The sequence below is a fragment of the Lipotes vexillifer genome, unplaced genomic scaffold (genome assembly GCF_000442215.2).
Source record: "Lipotes vexillifer unplaced genomic scaffold, Lipotes_vexillifer_v1.1 scaffold241, whole genome shotgun sequence".
NCBI lineage: Eukaryota > Metazoa > Chordata > Mammalia > Artiodactyla > Lipotidae > Lipotes > Lipotes vexillifer.
The window spans coordinates 3,390,237-3,409,278 of NW_006784922.1; positions in this window are offsets into that span (position 1 = coordinate 3,390,237).

Genomic DNA, 19,042 nt, shown 5'->3' on the forward strand with positions numbered 1-19,042 from the left:
GCGGTACGCGGGCCTCTCACTGTTGTGGCCTCTCCCGTTGCGGAGCACAGGCTCCGGACGCGCAGGCTCAGTGGCCATGGCTCACGGGCCCAGCTGCTCCGCGGCATGTGGGATCCTCTCGGAACGGGGCACAAACCCGCGTCCCCCGCATCGGCAGGCGGACTCCCAACCACTGCGCCACCAGGGAAGCCCCAGACACTTTCTTATATGGCAGCTAAAAGCAGGTTTCAAAAGGATAAAGAGAGGAGTGACCTGGAGCACAAGCACTGCCCCACAGGGCAGGCAGGATGGAGTCTTGGGGACAGGGGAAGATGGTGGGCCTAGTGCCCAGGAAGAGGAAAATCCTATCTAACATGACTCCACGTTTACTCAGAGTCAGGTCCAACCATGTAGTTGATCCCTCAGCTACCTCATGATGCTGTGTGGGAGCTTTGATTATCCCCTTCAGTAGAAGAGGAGCCTGAAGCTCAGAGAGGTTCATGTGGTTTGTGGACAGAGCTGGGATCCAAACCTTGGCAGCCTGACTCTCAGCTCCTGCCCTTCACCCTCTCACTGCACTGGAAGGAGGAAGAGCACCTGTGGGGCGAAGTCTGTCGAGCTTCCTGGGAGGAGGTCCTGGTTGTAGCCACCCAGCCCTGCCTCTAGTCCAAGGCGCTTTAGCTGTCTCTGGTTGTAGGAGAGATGTGTGTCTTGGAGGTGGCAGGAGGTCACACACCATCCGGAGAGGGTGATGGGCTTGCCAGCAGAGACCTCGCTCTATTCTGGTAGGGTCACCTTCAGAACAGCCATGGGATCTTACTTACCCTCAGTAGAAGCTAAGACCCTCCCTGGGTCACCTTTGGGCTTGTAGTGCTAGCAGCTTCCTACTCGGACCCACCGTGGCAGTTTCAACACTGCCAGGAAATGCCCAGCTGATTTGTCTACAGAGATTAATAAAACCAAATCTTGGGATCTACGGACGTCATTGGACACGCTCTAGGTGGCCTCAGCTATAGTCCAATGGCTGCTTAGCGAGAGCCCCATCAGTTAAGTTAGCTCAGTGAGGGTGTTTGCTGAGTGTTCTCTCACCATGTGGAAGGTAGGGGTGTGCTTTCTGCATAGGAAACAACCTTTTCTACTCTGGGCTAAAAACGAGGCAAGAAAACCCCTTTGGAACATACCCGAAAAAAGGCGGTTTCTCTGGCGCCCCAGAGTAGCTGACGTTCAGTCAAGGCCTGGTCCCTGGGCTCCCCACCGTGACAGAGTCAAGGAGCTGGGCTCTTTTTGGGAGCTTTGTGTGTCGGCTCTGGTTCACCCTGAATGTTCACCTCCACCCTCACAGTTTCAGGTGGGATGGGGAAGGGCTATGTGGGGCATTTTGAAATAATCATTTCCTAGCGATGGTTTAAATCATGCTTTCTCTGATGAATAATCCATACATGGTTACCGGGAGTCATTAATCGTTTTCTGTCTTCGTGTTCCATGTGGTGGGAAAAGGGGAGGGTGAAACCAAGATCACTGGATCTGTTTGCCTCTCTTTGTGAGCACTGCTCTTTTGACCAGCTCAGGTCTTTCTTCCCCACTTAGCAAAGACGGGGGCCATGGGGACCCTCTGAAAATGTTGTGTTTGTAGGGACAGAAATAATTCACTGTGGCTGAGAAGCACAGGAACTGATCTGCCTCTGTTTATAGAATCCCCCTTCATTTGTGCCTTTGTTGAGACTCTTCTGTCTGAGGTTTTGAGGACATTCCATCATTAAATTTACCCTGGTATTTATATTCAACTGGCTCAGAAGTAAATCACCCCTCATGTCCAGCCTGCTTCTTAAAGCTCCCCAGTGAAGAGCCCCCCAGAAATTCTTGGATTCTGTCTCTTTCCTGAAAGTCCCTTAGTATATGGTGCATATTCATGACTAGATTTTAAAAGCAGAGATTTGTCATGCCCCACTTAAGTGGAGCCCCTCTTCAGAGCGTATACAGAGGACATGTTTCTAATCAGAGCCAGATTAGGTTCATGAGTTTGGTAGCACTTGTGATGACCAAGCCTCAGTGGGGAGAAAAAGCTGAACAGTGTAATGCCAGGAACACTGGGATCAAGAAATAACCAGGTATCCGCGGAGTTACACTGGGCTTGACCTAAAACTCTCTGAGCGTAAGCTTCCTATCCGTAAAGTGGAGATAATATTATAATACCCACCTTGAAAGGTTTTGGGAAGGCTCAAGTAAGATAAGGTGTGGGGAAGTGCCTTGGGAACCGTACAATCTTAAACCCGCGCAAATTGTGAGTCCTGGACTTAAGTTGGATCAAATAGTTTTTGAAAGAAGGCAGTCTAAGTCTAGAGCTTTGTTCAACAGATATTTCTTATTGATTTTTCTCCTAACAGGATTTAATCTATACTTTGTTGTCTTATGTATAATTTTTCCAAAGACAGGCAAGTTAAAAAGGCTTGTGCTTTCAATCGTGTTGGGCAGGGCCCTGCACTTTGCCGAGCCAAGGTAGAAACTGCTCAGAGCCAGAGCAGGCCTGTCTGGAACAGGTATATGTCCTGGTAGGAGCGTCCCTGCCTGGTTGCTGTGGTGGGTCCCCTCCTCTGCCCCCATCTTGCACCCCTGCCAGGCCTCTGAAGTATCTCATCGGTACACTGAGGTCTGTAGAGGCTGGGGGCTGTGGTTACATCTGTGCCCAGAGTCTTCAGGCCTTTCAGAAAGAGAGGTGGTTTGACATTTAGAGAATTATTATAAATTCTACCACTTATTATTTTTATTTTTTAATAAATTTATTTATTTATTTCTTTATGGCTATGTTGGGTCTTCGTTGCTACGCACGGGCTTTCTCTAGTTGCGGTGAGCAGGAGCTACTCTTCCTTGCGGTGGGCAGGCTTCTCATTGCGGTGGCTTCTCTGGTTGCGGAGCACAGGCTCTAGGCGCATGGGCTTCAGTAGTTGTGGCTTGTGGGCTCTGGAGCGCAGGCTCAGTAGTTGTAACTCACGGGCTTAGTTGCTCCTTGGCATGTGGGATCTTCCTGGACCAGGGCTCGAACCCGTGTCCCCTGCACTGGCAGGTGGATTCTTAACCACTGTGCCCCGGGGAGGTCTCCTACCACTGATTTACTGTATGCCAGGTGCCGAACTAAGCACTTTCCATGCATTACCCTAATTAAATTTTCACAATAGCCCTGTAAGGTAGGAGGTCTTATCAACCTCATTTTACAGATAAGGAAACTGAGCTTAGAGAGTTTTAGGTCAGTTGTCTAAGGTCAACAGCTAACATAGTACAGATCAGGAGTCCCATGTGGGTCTGTCTGACCCCAAAGGTGGTTCTTAGCAGAATGCTGCTCCAGGGCCTGGCTGGGCTGGGACTGGACACGGCAGCCAGAGCCTCAGATCACACGGCAAGATCAGACTTGGCTCTGGGGAGTGTTCTCTTGCTGAAGGGAGGGGAGGCAGAGGGCTGGGAGTGCCTGCGACTTCTCTCTTGTGGCACTGAGGTACCAAATCCAACATGAGTCCCGAACTGAAAATGCCACAGGCCGGTTCAAGCAGGTGTGTACCTAGGGCAGATGTGCTATATATGGGACACCTTTGCTTCACTACACACATAACTGGCCACTTAAAACATTTCTTTTCCAAATAGCTACCCCCATGTATTTGGGCAGTTTAAAGGGTGGGGTGAGCTACAGATCATTACAACTCTTTGATCCTGATTTCTTACTGTTCATTCATAACTTATAAGTTACTGCCTGAAAAAGGAAAGGAAGAGGAAAGAAAGCAAACAAGTGGGAAGAAAGAAAGAAAGTTTGTTCCAGGAAGGTAAGGAAAAGAGGACAAGGAATGGGGGGAAACAGTGTGATCCAGAGTTGAATAAAGTAGCGTGAAACCGAGGTCTTTGACATCTTCTCCCCCCACCCAGTACCATCCCATAAATCTTTACATTGCATTCCACTAAATGTGTCAGAAATGTAACTGCACTTGCAAATAATTGCTGCTATTGAATGAATCCACCCTGGCGTATCCATTTGAGCTCAAAATAACCCGTGTAACCTAAGAGTAAATCAGTGACTGGACACCTAGTGCCAAGCATAATCTCAAGCAACATTTAACTAGGTTCAATATTTATTTCCCTGCCTTGAGTCACTTTGAAATGATCTGGACTCAGTTCAGACAGGACCAGCCCTAATTTTATGGTGCTCTTGGAACCCTTCCAGCAGCACAAGGGCTCAGATGTCAGGGAGTTCCAGAAAAATGAGATCCCTCACAGAAGATTTCACAATTGAAGGCACCCTCCTTTCAATATTTTGCAACATGTGGGCCTTTTGACTGAAGATATAATTTTTTGAGAAGGCTTTGAGCATCCTTAAGAAGTAGGCCTCACCCACACCCCAACTCCTACCTCCTCCCTAGGGATGGGGTGGGTAAAATTAACCGTGTTAACAGCTTGCGTAAATAAAATCTCTGAATATCCACAAGTAGCAAAAGAGTAGCCCACAATTTACCACCATTTTCCAAACAAATGCCATTTTCCACACAATTATGGAAGCCAGATTTGGGAAGCTTTGAGACACATTCAAACAGCAGATAACATGGCTCCAAGTTTGACGGATAGAGGAACACATCAAATAAATAGCAGCCAGTTCTCAAGCTTTTGTATCTCAAATGCTCAATCAATAGAAAACCAACCACTTTTAGTGTACATCAGAGATAACTCTCAAGATGGCAGGATTGACTTATAGCTCCCTGTTAAAGGGGGTATTGAGCTGACGTTGAGTGACCTCGCACTCAGCCAAAACATTTATTATAAGAGTCTGACGTGGTTAAGTGAAATGATTGATATCGGCCCATTCTGCTCTTAAGTGCAGGCTTTCATGTGTTTTAGTTGGGAGAGGAGTCAGGGATCTCATTTATGAAATCAAACATTTCCCTTTTATTTCTCCTTTATCTATAGATGATTAATCTTAATTCAGAATAACAGCGTGCATTCTGGAGTCTGAGAGACCTAGTTCATGTCCTAGGAGCATCATTTGCCAGCTTTTGAGCAAAATTTTAAGTTTCTTGCAGGGGCAGTTTTCTTATCTATAGAGTTAGGAGGATGGGGATGGAAGAATGTATTTCAAGCAATTAGTAAAGTGTGCAGGCACATACTCAAGAAATTCTAGTCATACTATTGTTCTAATAATAATGTCATTGCCGTTACTAAAGCAATGACATTATTAACTAAAGTTATTTTGGCTCCTGACTTCACAGTTCCATAGACTGTTATGCTATCAGCAAAGATAATAATGACAATAACGACAATAATAATTATATTACTTTCTCGATACCTGCTAGTTACCAGGCACTACACTCAATGCTTAAAATATATTTTCTCATTTAATTCTTACGACAATCCTTTGAAGTTGGTTGTTGTTATTATCCCACTTGTTAGAAATGAGGAAACTGAGGTTCAGGGAAATGAACAAAATTACTTGAGATCGCACAGTTGGCAAACATCCAAACACACTACATTACACTGGCCTCCCTGCCCCACGTCACATAGATTATTGCTTTTTGTATTATTACATCCGTAGGGGAACAGAAAACTTTAATAATTTGGGGGAAGTCATTTTATCTCTCTGGACCTTAGGTTTTCCATCTGTCAAATGAAAAAGTTGGAATGGATTATATCCAAGATTTTAGGATTTCAGGATTCTAATGCAGTAAGTTGCTGTCAAGGGAGAAATGCTTAGAAAATGTGTATATTGGATTTTTTTTTTTATGATTGAAAAGGAGATGGTGCACAAGTCTGACGTGGTTGCTTCCTCCAATAGGACTGGAAGGAAGAACATCATTGCCCTTTCCATAATGGCCTGATTCCCTCTTCTCAAGCTATCCTTTCAGACTCTGCTGTGGAGGAAGCTGTCAGCTCACCCAGTTCCATTTGTCTGCTGTGTCCATGGTATTCTAGCAGAAGCTAGGATGATCCTTCATTTGGATTGACCTTTACTCCCTGATCCCAACCTGAGATGCTTAACAATATCTCCTTCTTCCCAAATACTAAAGTAAATCCTCCTGTCATTCTGGGACTAATGTTGAGATTAAAAAGTTATTGATATTGGGTCCTCACACTTCAGGGTAGCTGTAAAATGAAACCACTGATCACTGTTGTTGTTGGGTTAGAGCGTTTCAAATATTTCACATCCTGGCCACAAGCTAAGCAGTTTCCAGATGCAGCCTGTTTTGGGACTGGGCTTCCAGGCTAGAGAAGGTCGGCAAATGTAGGGAGAAGTGGCTTGAGGATGGAAGGGTCTGGAGGTTACAGAGGAGAGTCCGAGCCTCAGTTTCTGGCTGGATGCAAGCCCTGGGCATTTCCTGGTGACCTGTGTCTAGTGCCACGACATAGACCCAGTGTCCTGGCTCTGAGCCCTCAATTTCGCTTCTTGATCATGGCTGTCTGCTGGTTTTGGCCTCTTGAACCATTGTTTTATCCTGGTAGTGAGAAGGGCATGCAGAAATATTGTATATGATGGATTGGCTCTTCAGAAATAGTCAGGACTCCACATTTTGGCCTTTCGCTCTTTCGGGTTTAGACTAAGGAAAAAGTGAGAGGGAAAAAAAAACACATCTCTCTTCAGGTCCTAGGGCTAGTCCCTGTATAATGTGTTTATATAGACAGGAACCTGTGAAGAGGATCATTTGATCACTCCAATAATTTCAATCAAACCATAGATTGTTGGGGGAAAATCAGAATTAAGCAACTTGCTGAAACTAAGGATACTAATCAGTTATGTGGCTAAATTAGAAAAAAAAATTTTTTTTAATGTGTGTGCTTTGATCGACTTACATGTGAGGACCCAGACCAGGTCAGGGTCCAGGCAGATGCATGGGAAGTTCCAGATGGCCATTTCATAACTTCTGACAATTTGAGGAATATTAATAGAAAATCTCCATTGGGTGAAGTGTTTAGGGATGGGGGAGGGGGACAGAAGTTGATGGTGTGCTTTATGGAATAGTCTTTCAACATGGCATTAGAAACCAAGAAAACTCTTGAATATTTGCTATTGATTTATCTTTAAAATAAATAAGAATATATATATATATATTTTAAAAAAAGAAACCAAAACAACTCTTAATCTGAGAGTGATTGGTTCTGTTACTTTGTACCTGCCCATTGAAATTCAGAAAGTTACTCATTTTTTTGGTATTTTCCATGGGAGGATTAGAATTAAGTTTTTAAGCAAGATGTTTTGTCTTTTAAATATTATTTACTGAAAATGTGACCCAACTTTTTATGGAAAATGTACAAAAGACATAAAAATGTCTTTTTTTTTTTTTTTTTTTTGGGGTCTCCCTAATCCTTGCAGTTCAAGTCTTGTAGAGATTTTACCAAACCTGTTTTTCAGGGATTTGAAATCTGCTCATAAAAATTAACTGCAGGCCTTTACGCAGGTTAAAAACAGAATTCACGTGGTTTTTAAAAAATCGTGTAAGCCTTTAAAAGAAGGACTAAAAAAAATATACCTTCCTAGATTGCTTTTCCTGTGGCTACATGGCCTGCTTAAGGAACCATTACAGTTCAGCAGATCATCTTATCCCTGCCCCCCAGCAGGACAGAGTATTTCCGGTTTTATTCGGAGCCCTCAATGGAAAATGCCAGCTGTTCTTTTTGTTTGTTTGTTTTTCCTACTGAAAATTGAATTAAGAGCTCAGGAAAAGTATAAGATAACTTCACAGTGCAGAGCTTGAATTCCTGTGTGGGTCCCAAGGGGGCTGAGGTCTCACTCACCCTGTGCTCAAGAACAGATTATATTGTCCTTGGAGCCACAGTGTGGAACATCAATCTTATCCTCCCAGGCATTGGAGGCCAGACCTGTCCATGGCCCAATCCGGTTTCCTTTGGGGCCCCATAACAAAGGAGGATGTGCTTTCAAAGTCATATAGATCATCTCCCGATCCAGGGTCAGCTTGGCCCAATGGGAAGCGAAGAAAATACCTCTGGGCTACTTCTCTCATTCTTAGGAGAAGGAGAAATTTCCATGACTGCTGAGGACAGCCTCTTTGGACTCTGCTCTGTACAGCTCCTGCTGATGCTTTTGGCTTGTCTTAGGGTGATGTCACAATGCCCTACCCCTGTGGGATTATGGGGATGCACCAAGATTAGCTCTTTGGTGGGAGGAAGAACTATATTACAGAAGATACAAAGGTTCATTCATTCATTTACTCATTCATTCAAGCTTATAGTGAACATGTACCCTGCACAAGGCACAATTCTCAGTGCTGAAGTCGTGAGCTGAGAGACGTAAGCCTTGTCCTCATGGAGCTGGAGCCTCCAGGTGAGGAGAAGCACACTGATATGGTACAGTGTGTATAGTGAGTAACTCAGTACTGGGATAGGGGGCTGTGGGGCGGAGGAGGGGCATCTAACCCACTCCTCTCCCCACAGGTGGGGAGGGGTTTATGGAAGCCTTCCTGGAGGGCATAACTCATGGGTGAGGTTTGAGGAATGGATACAAATGAAAGGCCTGCTATCAATAATTCATTTCCAAGATAGGGATTTTGATGTGACGACTGTAATTGAGTCCCAAAGGGTGTAGCCTTTTAGGATGTAGCCTGGGATCCTTCCTTTCTAGCTGCTTCTTTGAAGAAGGAACCATTTTACTCCCTAACACCCAGTGTGGTCTCCAAAGGACTTTATCCCATTTACTATCAAAGCCCCTAAGATTAGATTACAACTTGACCAAGCTCGGATTCCCATCCCTACTTTCTGTTATTTCTATATGTAGGACTATACTGGTCACTGCTGCTTGGCCAGGTCACACTGTCTGTCTCATAAAGGATCTTACCAGAGATGCTTCTCAGGAAAGGGACTCTCTTCGTTACGTGTCCCAGCATAGTGCTTTAACTACAGTTCCCATGGATTAAGAATTAACTAGTATGTGGTATCAAGGAGGGTTCCTCCTCCCAAAGCTGAGACAGAAACCTAAATGATGTTGCCTTCTGAGTGAAGAAAAGCTTCCTTATTCTGAAAGGGAGAAATCCAGTAGCTTCACCTGTCTATGACTTAGAGCCTGGTAACTGGCAGGTAACATGAGCTCATGCCCTTTCCTCAAAGGGGCAGCTCAGGTCCCCTCTAGACTTGTAACTTTATTCCTGATTTTAATAGGTTTGGGTCTCTTGTTTCTCAGCCCCCAGATGTTAGCTGCAACAAGCAAAGGAAGGGGAAGGAATGAAGGAGTTGGCTTCTAGAGAGGACCAGCAGAGACTGTAGTCAGTGGGGCAACAGGGAAGGAGCAAGAGGAGACCCATGAGAAGCAGACACTAGAATTTAAAACATAAGGAAGTTCTGGCCAAGTGGGCTGGAGGTAGAGATTCGGTAAGAACCTTGAGTTTTTCCTTTCTTCAGTGAGTCTTGGATTCTGCTTTCCTGGCATTTTGTCCAATTGAAAAATGCACTAAGCATTTTCCTAATTTTTAATTGACATGAAAATTACGGTAATTTGTGAGAAGAAAGGACTTTCTCAAGCACTTTATAAGTCATGACAAAGGTATTGCTCTCCTTGATGAGAACTAAGGTAGAACCATATTCTTTTAAGTACTCTTTTCTTAAAGGAAAGTAACAAGGCTTAATGGATGAGCAGCAGATTGTTTATCTGGAACCTGTTTCTATACTGTTTCTGGCTTTGCTTTCTCTAACTCTGAAAATAACTCTACCCTCCTATTCTCTGTTGTTGTTGTTGTTTTTAATGGGGCTGGTTGCCCTGACAGAAACTTATGAGTGTTACTCTCTTGTAACAGAGGTGTGCATGCAGAGAGGTTTTTAGAAACATAGTGTATGTTTACATGAAACTTGGGAAAGGAAACCCAGGCCATCAAATGAATATCAGATGATATCTAGAAGGTAATCAGGGAATAAAAGAGGTTGCGCTCTTCATCGTACAGATGGGGAGACTGACACACAGCAAGGTGAAGTAATCTGGTTGAGGTTCTATGAAGGGCAGTGATGGAATTGATATGAACCCCCTCGGATCCTGAGGTTTTCCATCAGATTATGATATTAACATTAAATTTGTATGCCATTCAAACTAGTTGACCCTCCCTTTAATTTTTATGCATGTCCTATATTTTATTTATTACGTGTTGGAACTCTTCTCTTGAGACTGCATTTGAAATTATGTTATGGCTCAAGCTTGAAGGTTTATAATGCAGTGGCCAGACTTTCATTTGGCACCGTTTCCCAATGATCTAACTAAGCCATTTAAAGCTTAGCAAGGGAGCCCAGTAAGACATTGAAGTTCTGTCCTGGAGCTGATTGGCTGAATGAGTCTTGGCTCCCCAGAGAAACCTCAGGAACAATGATTGGCACCGTCACACTGCTTTCGTGGCCAAGGTGGTACATCTCCTGGGAACTTCCCTGGCACTTCTTCTGTGCCAGGTTTCACTTGGCCCCACCTGTTACTGAGGGGCTAAGAGAACCACAGTGAACCCAAGCAAGAGGATTTATCGACTGTTAGGGGCTCTTTCCACACATCACCATCACCCTGCCCTTTCTTCTCCATCCATCACAGTCTATCAGGATCGTTCTTATAAAGCCTTTGAGAACCTTGAAGAAATATGCCCATCCATTCATTCTACATCCATTCACAAATACGAGGCACCTACTAAGTGCCTTGCCCCATGCTAGACAGATATAACATGTGATCCCTATTCACCAGTGGAGTAAATGCCATTGTCCAGGTGAGGCATAAGCACATAGAATAAGGTATAAAAGGACACAATGCAAGTATATTGTGAGGTCGTGCAGAGAATGGAGTGTGGAATATGGGAAAGAGCATGGGCTTTACAGATGACAGATCTGGGTTGAAATCCCATCCCTGCCGCTCACTGATTCTGTCACCACAGTTTCCTCTAATGTAAAATAGGTTGTGGTAGCTATGAAGATTAAATAAGATAGCATATATGAACTGCTTAATATAGGCCCTAGTATGTAGCGAGTAGTCAATACATATGTGCATGCATAAAATATTATTATTATATAGATTATAAGAACTACAAGAATTCAGAAAGGTGGGAGCTCAGTGCAGGCTGGATGAGAGGAAGAGACCTATACACTGGGAAGATGTTGGTCCTTGAGGAATGACTTCAAATTAGACTAGGATGGGGTTAGAAGAAGGGCACCCCAGGCAGTCCCGGACACACAGGAGAGCAAAGGTCTGGACGCAGCAGGGAAGGTCTGGAGGGCTTCCTGGGAGAATCCAGGGGTGGGGCCCCTGGGGAGCACGGAGATGAGGTGTAACCAGATTTTGGCGAGGCACAGCCTCCATCTCCTCTCTCAGGTAGCCCTTACCGGCCTTGGTCTGCTTCAAAAGCTGCAGGCTTTCGAAATGTTCTTGTAACTGTCACTTCTACCACGTTTTATCAGAGGTAATCCAAAGTCTAATAATCAAGAATGTTTTTTGTTGTTGTTGTTGGGGGAAGTGGAAATACCAGATATACTGACTGAGAAGAAAGAGCTAGCAGATAAAAAAAAGATCATGGAAGTGAAAGAACATCTGTCATTTTCTTACGGGGTCTCCCTCTCTACTTCCAAACCCTTGTAAAGTCCTGCTGATTTATGACTTTGGCAGACTTATGACGTTCTTGACACTAGAAAATTATCCTCTACCTCTGCTCCCAAATGGCACAATGAATATGGTTTAGACTTATTTGTTAGCATATTTTCAGTTGGGCTTCTAAAAGTTGTCGTCTTCTGCTATTTCTTCCTAATTACTTATCATGGTAAATTCCTCCCACCCCCAGAAAACCCAGAGGCATTAACTATCTCCATTACCATTCACAGACCTGCTTAGCTGAATGGGCAGAAGCCTGCTATAGCCAACTTGCTATCCTGAAAGAATGATTATGTGTCCCTTGGGAATTTTGTGAAGTGTGTTTCTTGATAGCCTCACAGAGAAAAGAAGCAATATACATTTCCCATCCAAATCGGTGTGCAAAGCTCCTTGCAAATGAGTTTCTGAAGTTAGGGGTCAATAATAGCTGGCACCTGGGTCATCTAGCTAGCGCTTTTCTTAAAATAGGGTAATGGAAATAGCTCAGTTCCCAATGTCCACCCTCAGCAGCCCCTTGCTCTTTTATTTTAAAAAGGAATTAGTATAGCCTTTGGAATTGTCATTGTGACTCCTTATGTCACAGAGAAACAGCCTGCAAAATCCAGGGGTTGCAAACTCATTATATATTAGCTGCAAACTAGAGAGACCAAGCTATTTGGTGCAAGGATGTTATTTTATCCCATCTTGCCTCCGTGATCCATGTTGTGCAAACAGAAAATAGGATGTTATTTACCTACTGATCTCTTGGGATGATGCAGAGCTGTCCAGAAACAACGTGTAGGGGATTGTTTAAATTTGTTTGCAAGTTGGTATTATTCCATTTATTTCTTCTATTTTTATTTATTTATTTATTTATTTATTTATGGCTGCATTGGGTCTTCATTGCTGCGTGAAGGCTTTCTCTAGTTGAGGCGAGTGGGGGCTACTCTTCGTTGTGGTGCACGGGCTTCTCATTGCGGTGGCCTCTCTTGCTGCAGAGCATGGGCTCTAGGCACACGGGCTTCAGCAGAGCACGGGCTCTAGAGTGCAGGCTCAGTAGTTGTGGCACATGGGCTTAGTTGCTCCACGGCATGTGGGATCTTCCCAGACCAGGGCTCGAACCCGTGTCCCCTGCATTGGCAGGTGGACTCTTAACCACTGTGCCACCAGGGAAGTCCCTCTTCTGTTTTTAAAATAACTGTTTCCTTTGCTGCATTGGCTTCAGGTACAGCAACAAAGAATGAACATATTCTAATAAATAAGACGTTAAATAGCAACAGTGATTCAGCTTATTGTTTTAAGTACATAAACTGTGTTCCTGGGTTTTTCCTATGGGGAGAGAGGGTAATGAAAATGAATGGCTCCCGAGCTTGATATCTATTTGAGAGACACGGGGATTCTGTATCATTATTAAAAAGACGAGTGCCCTAACCTCATATGTTTCTTAGTGACTCAACCCTAACCAACTCCAAACAAATCAGCAGATCTAACTTGTGATTAAGAAAGAGGCAGCTTCTCTGTTATAAATGTGTTAATATTTATTGTGCTACGGGAGTGGCGACGTGGAGGAGGGAGAGGCTGGGGACTCTACTTGTAGCAAAAATGATAGGAAAACCTCCAGGAAGAGGCTTCAAGAGGAACAGTACAATCCCTCGCTAAGGTCCTAATTCACAGGTGCTTCCCAAGAAATAGAAGAAGGGGCTTCTCTCTTGTTTGTGATGTGTAGGTCATGTCAAGTCTCTTTCATGGACAGCGTCTGCCACAGCAGACAAGCATCCTGTCTGCCAAAAGATTTATGGTGAAAGAAATCCTAAGGATGGGCCCATTAAAGGGGAAAAAACAAAACAAAATAAAACAAAATACCTCATTTTAGAATTCAGCTATCTCTTGCATAAAACAAGCCCAGTCTTTTGATTTCAATGTTCTTTTTTTAATCACCACCTCTTCAATTTTTAATCCCTGAGAAAACAGACAATTGCTCGTACCTTAGGCCTCTTTGGGGGGATATTAAGAATGACTCCTACGTTTAGCCCTATTTTCAGAGCTGATTATTCCATTTTCTTGGAATCTTATGTCAAGAAGCTCTTGAAATAGTCTCTTTCTCAAGAACAAGTCTTGGTCAGTTTCCCCAATTTGTCAGGTCCTGGTGCCAATTAATTACAGTCTCTTTGATGATCTCTTTCTGTTTTGGGTGTGCGTGTGTATGTGCGTGCGTGTGTGTGCATGTGTGTGTGCGTGCGTGTGCGTGTGTGTGCGCGTGTGCTTTTTTCCCCTCCTGATCACTTTTCTCTTGTCTTTTATTTTCTGCTGCCATGCTGCAGCAAGCCTCAAGTTGATATTTCTCCTATTATTTCTCTGGCGTTAGTCTGTCAATTTCTTGCCTATCAGAACATATCAACAACTAAGACTAAAACTTAGGTCCCACAGCTACAGGTTCTATAGCGAGAAATACAAAGATAACATCCCACTGTAATTAGGGAAGGTGGCCATGCATCACAGTTACAAAAAGGGAAAAGGTCCCCTGCTGCAAGTGCAGTGACCTATTGAAAGCCCATCATGAGTATTAATTGGTGCAACTCTTTTGGAAGACAATTAGACAATATCTGTCACATTGGAAAAGGCACATTTGACTCAGCAATTCCACTGTTAGGAATTTATCTTATTGATATATAATAGATCTATAATACATAAAGGTATACACAGGAATTTAATCGAGCGTTATTTGAATAAGAATAAAAATTAAGCCAACTTAAATATCTTACAAAATAGGACTAAATAAATAAAATATGAAACATCTTTACAGTGAAATATCAATGCCGATATGGAAAGTACAGATTATGAGATTCAAAAAGTTTCAGAACTATTCGCATAAAATGGGTTTATTTCTATTAAGAATAGTGGCATAGTATCACACTATAACCCAAGGTATAAAGTAAATACATGACTGCATACTGATATAAGTAAATAAATAAGGAAGGAAGGATTTTTTCCTTCAGAAGAATTCCAAATAATATATATAGATATCACCCCCTCAGAAGGTAGAGGTTAATTCTCTTTTCCTTGAGTGTGGGCCAGAGTAAGTGACCTACTTCCAAAGAATGGAGTATGGAAAGGGAACAATACTAATGTTACAGAGGAGAAAATGGGTAGATATTACCCATATCACCATTATCAACATGGTGATAAGCCATGTTGATGGTATGTACCCTCTGATATAGAGTGATGAGAAGGGCACTTCAGCTCTGTGGTATTCTGCCTCCAAACCCCAAACACCAATGTAATCACGAGAAAAACACCAGACAAATACAAATTGAGAGACATTCTATAAAATATCTTACCAGTTCTCCTCATAACTGCCTGTGGTAATGATAAAAACGAAAAACCAGAAAACAGAGCAGAGATTAGGAGAGATGACAACTTAATGCAGTGTAGATCCTGGTTGGACTCTTGGAACAGTAAAAAGGACGTTAGTGAAAAAAGGAGTGAAATCTCAATGAAACCTGTAGTTCAATTAATAGTAATGATTCCATGTTAATTTCTTAGCTTTGATAAATGTACCATGACTATGTAAAATGTTAACAATAAGGGTACCTAGATGAAGGGCATATGGGAATTCTCTGTAACTTTTCTGTAAGTCTAAAATTATCTTTTCGAAGTTAATCTTCAAAAGGCAATGGAGGGTTTTGATAACACACTCACGCACAGAAATCTCTGGAAGTCTAGCCAAGGAACTGTTAATATAGTTTATTTCTGAGAAGCAGGATTGGGGGAGGGCATGGGAAATGAAGAGAGAGAGAAAGACAGAGTCAGAAAGAGACCAAGAAGGGCAAAAGTAGGAATTTTATATTTTCACTTTTACTACTCTTCCCTATTTGATTTTTGCCCCGTGTTTGACTTTTATGTGGCCGCCACGGTTGTCAAAACACTGTCCTCCCTCCACACACTGTCAGCTCATCTTTCCACAACAAAAGGGGAGACATTGCATTTAGCCATTGTGCTTAAGAACAACTGTGGGCATACAGCTCTGTGCAATGGTATTAGCTTAATATCTATGCCTGTCATATAATGGATCTCATACCCTGCATCTCACATTTCAAGGTTTTAATTCTCCTCAGATTGTCATTTATCATAACATTAGTTATAAGAGAACAATCCTTCAAATCAACAATCCCCCTTGCTAGAGATTTATTCAAGCCCAAAACACTTATGTTCCATCCCTAGTAAATTTCTTTTAAGTTGACTCTTGCATATAGATTGCCATACCTAATTCACTGTAATAATAACAAAAAGTCATTAGTCCACACTGGCATCATCTCAAGGTCATGGATTGTTTCAGCAGAGGAGAACTTCTCAGTGAGAATCACATCCAATTAATGGGGAAGAGGAGAAAATGATTGTCAATTAGAAGATGTTAAACTTCTAGCTATCTAGAAAACAATAAAATAGATAATGGAAATGAAAGCCACTTGATATAATTTAGTTCATAAATAGAAGTCAATCAAAGACCACCTTTCCTACCTCCTCTCAAGATGCAACAAAGATTGTAATGTTCAAGTAAAGAGTTTGGGCTGGGGTCAAGAATTTTTGAGACTGTGTGTAAGAAAACTGGTGCACACACCTTGCCTGATGATGAGGCTTGAGGAGAAGAAAGAGGAGCATGTTTACTCTAAGAGGAGTTAGAAGGAAAGGAATAAGACTAGAGATGTCTCACTTCTGGGTAGAATAATTATATGTTAATGGAGGTAGGTTGAATGTAGAAAATTATCTTGGCATCTGGCTAAAATTCAGTGAATTGTGTCTGCTGTTCTGACGATAAAGTTCAAAAAGTTGACAGAGACTGTTTTCTCAAACACAGACTTTTGTGTAGATTTGTCAAGTTTTCTTCATAGTTTTGCTTTATTTTTGTTTTATGGTTTAGACAGGACTGGTTCTCTTTTGTTTCTTGGTTTCTTTATATTTAAACTACATCTCTAGTAACTGGGTCTCTTTTTCTCCATTCTAACTATCTCTGTTTAGTCTGTAAACAGTTAATGAAACTATTGATATGGTTGGATTTAGGTCTACCATTTTATTATTTTTGTTTTGTTGTTTCTCTGTTCTTTGTTTTTCTTCTTTTGTCATATTTGAATTGGCTTAAAAATGTTTATAATTCTCTATTTATTTTCAGATTATACCTCTTTACATTGTTTTTAGTGGCTATGCTAGTGATTAAAATATACATACATGCGTACCTTGGAGATATTGCAGGTTAGGTTGCAGACCACTGCAATAAAGCTAATATGACAATAAAGCAAGTCACATGAATTTTTTGGTTTCCCAGTGCATATAAAATTAATGTTTATTTTAGTCTATTAACTGTGCAAATACTTTGTCTAAGAAAACAATGTACATACCTTGATTAAGGATACTTTATTGCTAAAACCTGCTAACCATTTCAGCCTTCATTGAGTTATAATCTTTTTGCAATAGTAACATCAAAGACCACAGATGACCATAACAAATATAATAATAATGAAAAAGTTCAAAATTTTTGGAGAATTACCAAAACGTGACATAGAGACAAGAGGCGAGCAAATGCTATTGGAAAAAGGGCACCAATAGACTTGCTCAATGCAGCGTTGTCACAAATGTTCAATTTGTAAAAAAATGCAGTATGTGTGAAGCACAATAAAACAAGGAATGCCTGTACTTAACTTTTCACAGTCTACTACTTAGAGTTAATATTGTACCACTTCATGTAAAATATAGAAACCTTACAACTGTGTGAGTCCATTTTCTGCCTTCCTATCCTTTGTGCTATAATTTACATGTATCATCAACACACATTATGAGATATGAGACAATGTATATATTTTTAAAAAATACTTATGCATTTCAAAGAAATAAAGGGAAAAAGGTCTTTTATATTTACTCAGATATTTAACCAGATGTAAACGATTTCTGATGTTTTATATTCTGGTTTGTAAAGTTGAAAAATTTCCATTAGCTTTCCTTATGGTACAGATCAGCTGACAATAAATTCTCTTAGTTTTATTTTATATGAAAATGTCTTTGTTTTAATTTATTTAATAGATCTTTATTGGAGGATAACTGCTTCACAATACTGTGTTAGTTTCTGTTGTACAACAAAGTGAATCAGTCATATGCATACATATATCCACATATCCCCTCCCTCTTGAGCCTCCCTTCCATTCTCCCTATCCCACCCCTCTAAGTCATTGCAAAGCACCAAGCCGATCTCCCTGTGCTATGCTGCTGCTTCCAACTAGCCAAATATTTAACATTTGGTAGTGTATATATGTCGATGATACTCTCACTTCGCCCCAGCTTTCCCCCCGCTGCCCCGCCGTGTCCTCAAGTCCATTCTCTATGTCTGTGTCTTTATTCCTGCCCTGCCACTAGGTTCATCAGTTCCTTTTTTTTTTTTTTTTTAGATTCCATATATATGTGTTAGCATATGGTATTTCTTTTTTCTCTTTCTCACTTACTTCACTATGTATGACTGACTCTAGGTCCATCCACCTCACTAGAGACAGTTCAATTTTGTTTCTTTTTATGGCTGAGTAATATTCCATTGTATATCTGTGCCACATCTTCTTTATCCATTCATCTGTCGATGGACACTTAGGTTGCTTCCATGTCCTGGCTATTGTAAATAGTGCTGCAATGAACATTATGGTACATGTCTCTTTTTGAATTATGGTTTTCTCAGGGTATATGCCAAGTAGTGGGATTGCTTGGTCATATGGTAGTTCTATTTTTAGTTTTTTAAGGAACCTCCATACTGTTCTCCATAGTGGTTGTATCAATTTACATTCCCACCAGCAGTGCAGGAGGGTTCCTTTTTTACCACACCCTTTCCAGCATTTATTGTTTCTAGATTTTTTTTTTTTGCAGTACGCGGGCCTCTCACTGTTGTGGCCTCTCCTGTTGCGGAGCACAGGCTCCGGATGCACAGGCTCAGCAGCCATGGCTCACAGGCCTAGTTGCTCCATGGCATGTGGGATCCTCCCGGACCGGGGCACGAACCTGTGTCCCCTGCATCGGCAGGTGGACTCTCAACCACTGCGCCACCAGGGAAGCCCTGTTTCTGGATTTTTTGATAATGGTCATTCTGACTGATGTGAGGTGATACCTCATTGTAGTTCTGATTTGCATTTCTCTAATAATTAGTGATGTTGAGCATCTTTTCATGTGCCTCTTGGCCGTCTGTATGTCTTCTTTGGTGAAATGTCTATTTAGGTCTTCTGCCCATTTTTTAATTGAATTGTTTGTTTTTTTGATATTGAGCTCCATGAGCTGTTTGTATATTTTGGAGTTTAATCCTTTGTCCACTGTTTCATTTGCAAATATTTTCTCCTATTCTGAGGGTTGTCTTTTTGTCTTGTTTATGGTTTCCTTTGCTGTGCAAAAGCTTTGACGTTTAATTAGGTCCCATTTGTTTATTTTTGTTTTTATTTCCATTACTCTAGGAGGTGGGTCAAAAAAGATGTTGCTGTGATTTAT